This window comes from Lipotes vexillifer, unplaced genomic scaffold (assembly GCF_000442215.2).
Source record: "Lipotes vexillifer unplaced genomic scaffold, Lipotes_vexillifer_v1.1 scaffold204, whole genome shotgun sequence".
In the NCBI taxonomy this organism is placed as follows: Eukaryota; Metazoa; Chordata; class Mammalia; order Artiodactyla; family Lipotidae; genus Lipotes; species Lipotes vexillifer.
In genome coordinates, this window is record NW_006777418.1 from 200,691 (window position 1) to 206,043 (window position 5,353).

A 5,353-nucleotide genomic window follows, 5' to 3' on the forward strand; every position below is an offset into this window, starting at 1 on the left:
AAGATTCTTTTACTCTTTTTAATCTCCTTTTTCCCCTCCTTTCCAAAGATGTTCCTCCTCTCCACTCCATATTGGACAATGCCTTCAGGTATTTGTGCCCCTGTGTAGTCACCTCCTATGTTGAACGTGGGCTGGCTCTGTAGAAACTAGTAGCGTGTGGCAGAAGTGGTGCTGTGTGAGTTCTGAGCTAGATCACAAGAAGCCTTGCAGCTTTTCCTTGCCCCCTTAAAACACTCACTCTGGGGAGATGCCAGTTGACATGTCCAGGTACCCTGAGAAGTCCAAGTACCCTGAGAAGAGGTCCAAGTACCCTGAGACTGTGGCATTGTGAGGAAACCCAAGTCAATCATGTGAAGAGCCACATGGAGAGAGATGCATTGTCAACCCATAGCTCTTCCAACCATGCCAGCTGAGGTGCCAGACACAGTGAGTGAAGAAACCGTCCTGCACACCCAGTCCATTACACTTTTAGATAAGTTCCCCAACCCCATCTGACTACAGCTACTCGAGAGACCCTAACCAGGAACCTCCCAGTCGAGCTCAGTTGACTCACAGAAACATGAGTGATAACAATCCATTGTTTTTAAGGCATTGCATTTTGGGATGGTTTGTTACACAGAAATAGAGAACCAGAACAGACACTGTCCAGCTTCCATATTTTTCCTATATTATTTTTTCTGCTACCTCTTGAGTGAATCAGGCTGTTGTGACCTAGCCTGGGAACCTGACCACTAGTCAGGGCGTGGATGCTGGGATGATGTTCCTCAGTGACCAGCAAGGGAAGTTGTGTGACACACGATCATATAATTAGACATTTCTGTTTTGGCCCAGGAAACGAATATGAGGGTATGGATTCTGCTCTTTCTCAAGCATTGGAGGATATTTCTCAGTCAGGAAGTTCCTAAATTGGGTGCTCAGAGAGGAGGAGGGCTTCTGTTAGAATTTCTGTCTCAATCATGTGAACTGTTTCAATTAAAGTTGTTTTTTTTTTATTCCTCGGACAGCAACCATTTGGTTGCATTGTTTTTGGAGGACAATTAGATAGAATCTTTCCCAAGATAAAATGGTGCCCTCAGGCTTCCCTGGTGGTGCAGTGGTTGGGAGTCCGCCTGCTGATGCAGGGGACACGGGTTCGTGCCCTGGTCCGGGAAGATCCCACATGCTGCGGAGCGGCTGGGCCCGTGAGCCATGGCCGCTGAGCCTGCGCGTCCGGAGCCTGTGCTCCACAGCGGGAGAGGCCACAACAGTGAGAGGCCCGCGTACCGCAAAAAAAAAAAAAAAAAAAAAAAAGGTGCCCTCAAAATTGCCCACATTTCTAAGAATGATGGTGCTGACAATCAGTATTATATCGTACTTTGATTCTGTTCCATTAGCTTCTCCGTCTCAACGGGTAAATAACGTCACAGTATTTGCTTTTCACCTTTCATTCCCGGATTTTCAAATGTAGACTTGTCATTGTAATTCATTCTCAGCCTCTGGATTGGCAGTTATTTTTTGGCTTTATTGCATTGACAAGAACATGTTTATTTCAGCAGCCTGTTCTGGTCCTTTGGCAAAGTCAAGAGTTCATAGACATAAAAATATCCTCAGCTCCTTACTAAAGAAAAAAATCATCTTCCTATTAGTTTATGTTAACCGCATCTTTCAGATGAAAAAAACATAAAATCCCAGACTGTCACAAAGACTGGGCTTCCTAGTGTCCAGGTGGATATCTGGTATGGCTTTTTTTAAAAAATTTTTTTTGCAGTACGCGGGCCTCTCACTGTTGTGGCCTCTCCCGTTCCGGAGCACAGGCTCCGGACGCGCAGGCTCCGGACACGCAGGCTCAGCGGCCGTGGCTCACGGGCCCAGCCGCTCCGCGGTATGCGGGATCCTCCCAGACCGAGGCAGGAACCCGTGTCCCCTGCATCCGCAGGAGGACTCCCAACCACTGTGCCACCAGGGAAGCCCAAGGTTGAGGGCATTTTAAAACAATTTGTCTAATTGCCTTTTTTCTTTTGCTTTTGTAAATCAGAGGATACTCTCTTCATTTCCTTTTTTCTTATATAAAATAAAATATCTAAGGTAAATAAACATGGAAGTACTCACAGTGCATAATCAGTTTGATGTATGCCACCATGTTTCTTTTTGGTATTGTTTTTAGGCATGAAGGTTTTTGAAAAGTAGTTTTCAGTTCTTTGCTGTAAAACAAACCATCCTCAAACTTGATGGCTTAAAATAATAGTAATCATTCATTTAGTCTACAGTTCTGCAAATTGGGGAGGGCTGCATGGGGACAGCTCATCTGTCCTGATTTGGATGGGATGACCCATTTCTAAGATGGCTCATTCACCTGGCTGGCAAGTTAGTGCTGGCTTTTGGCTGGGACTTCAGCCAGGGCTGACTCTTGGGGCCTTGGGCCCTCGTCTCAATGTTCTCTCCACAAGGTTGCGTGGGCATAATCATAGCATGGCAGCAGGCTTCCAAGAGTGAGTTCTAAGAGGCATGCATAGAAGCTGAAAGGCTTCTTAGGACCTAGCCTCAGAAATCACAGAGTGTCACCTCCACAGTATTATATTGGTCCAGCATGTCACCAAAGTCAGTCCAGATTCAAGGGGAAGGGAATGACTCCTTCTCTCAGTGGGAAAAGTACCAAAGATATAAAGGAATAATTCAGTTCAATAAATAATTCAGCCCTTCAGTTAAGAAGGACTTGCAAATTCACATAGTAGGCTCTGATACTGAAAAAAATAGTGAGCCAAACAGTATGAGCAATACCATGAGTAAATAATGCAGTAGAAGAAACACTGGATTTAGATAGAAGATCTGGATTTCAGTTAAGGTTGTGTTGTACTATCTAAGAGATTTTAGGGAAGTTATTTAATCTTTCTAAGACTCTGTTTTCTGATATTTAAGAAGAGGATAGTAATATCTGCCCTATAGGTGTACATCCCAGAGTAACTGAGAAGTTCAAATAGGTTACTGTGTAGGAAAGCGTATTTTAGATGGGAAAACAAATTATATCTGTGTGGCTGGGCATTCTTACACCCATTGGACTTTCTTTCTCGTACACATCTGTTGTTAATTAGTTTATATGGCATTTTATTTATCTGTGTACATCAGTAAACCATAAATCTTGAACTACTGTCTTTGGGATCATGACTGCGTAGCCTCAGGCAATCTGCTTATACATTAGAGGGTAGAATTCTTACAACCAGGAATGTAGGAGAAAGTGTATTTCCCCACTGTTGGAAGCTTGGACCTTGGGATAGGCAGAGTTGGAGACCTTACCTAATATTGAAATTGTACCTGTGAAAGAGTAGGGCTAGGTTGACTGCGGGTCGACTGAGTTTCTGCATCCATCAGGCTATAAATCTGGGAGCATGAGCCGTAGTGCAAGAGGGTGTCAGTGGTTGCTAAGTGGTTGGGATTGTTGGCAGTAACCACGGCTACGGCACAACAGGGGAAGCCAAAATGATCTCAACTGGTCCTAGTGAAGTCTTGTCATCAGTAAGCCAAGCAGTTGGGATCTGAGAGAAGCAAGCATTAGAGGTGAGAGTAGAGGAAGGAATTGACTAAATGTAGCCTAAGGAATTGTGGTTGGAGATGCTTTATGAACAGGACTTTCATCAAGGGCAAAACAATCCAGTGTCTTTCTCCTGAAGTTAAAACTAAGTAGAGGGTCTGGACCAGCTACTGGGAAGGAATGGGCCTTGTGGGTTGGGGCTTGTTCAAGTGTTAACTTAGCAGAAGTAAGAAAGCCATAGACCTCCCTCTAAAACCTCTTCAGGCCTTTCTTTTGCACCTTAATCAGTCTTGTATATCCCATTTCCCTTACTATGTGTGAAATCCATTAGGGCAGGCCCACCCCTTAACAAAGCAGGGCTTATTTGATGATTGGTGAATTGTATTTCTAGATGAGTCTAAGATATGCTGTATCAAGTGTTTTCTTGGATACTGAAAAAGAGAGACCTTGTTGCACCCTTGTAATAAATATTGGCTTCCTTGAATAGTGGGGAAAAGAAAGTGGAGGCAAACCCTTTTGGGTAGTGAGTGAGCTACTTTTGCTGCTTGCCAAGTGCATCCAGGGCTCTCAGGTGCAACTGAGTGGCAGAAATTGGTAAGATGGGCTTGACTGAGACTTCTAAAAACACACAGGTACAGAGTTGAGTGTGCACAATATGTACTTTGTAGAAGTGGAATTCTGCTCTTGGGGGAAGCATCTATGTAAGCTTGAGATGGCACCAGAGACTAATGTTCTAGGTAGTGTATGGGTAGAAATGGACATAGAGAGTGAATAAAACAAATATTCCACATGATGCTTAAGATGTAGTTGTAGCAACTGAAGAGCATTTTTCTAAGGCAAAAGATCAATAGATGCAAAACATTATATAGTAAGTTTTATTTTATTTGGTCAGTCAGGAGATAAGTTGTTTATCAAATATTCAGGTTGTTAGAATGTTCTGCTAGGATTATGTTTTATGGGAAACACTGTTGATTGTCTACTCAATATCCATTCTTTCTTTCTTCTTCAATAAAAGAACTCAAAATTGTTGTATCAGGCAATGTGCCTAGCTATGAAATGACATTTTAAGGATTTGTTGCAGATAACAAGTATGCAGAGGTCACTATGTGGGGGCTTTCCAAGAGTTTTTCTGAAAGGGCAGAGTTGGCTGTGAAGCACAGCCTGTGTGCCATTCCCTCATTTCTTTTCATCCTGCCTAGAATTCTAACATGATGGTTGGAGTTGCAGCAGCCATCTTGGGACCATGAGGCAAACCTGAGGCTGGAAGTTACAAAGTATGTTATTGGAGTAGAGAGAAAGAGTTCGTGTTCTGGATGACCATGGAACTGCCATTCTAGTCCCAGACTATCCACCTCTGTGAAAAAAGTCTCTCTTGTCTCAACCACTAGTACTTTTGGTTTCTGTTTGTTACAGTAGCCAAGAGAAATTCTTTCTTTAGGGTATTAAATACAATAAAATCTTCTCAACAGTATAGAGATAATGAACTTATTTTGTGTATATTTTTAGCCTCTCCTTATTCCTGAAACGATTAAAGCTAGATTATAAGGATTCTTAAAATACAGGATTGCATAAACTAAAAATGTCAAAAGACACCCCCCAAAAAAGTGGAGATATCAAAAAAGATTCTCTTTTGTCCCACTTCATTTTATAATTCACATCAGGATCTTTGAATGCCTTACAACTATCATTATGGAAATCATATGTTGGAAATTCTGGTTAATAAGAGTCTTGTTTAGTTGAAATCCACTATGGAGAGTTCAAGGTAGTATAATGGAAACTCTTCTAACAGGCCATCATTTGTTCAACTCATCAGAGTAACTAATGCTCTTCAGTTCTCAGTAAAACATA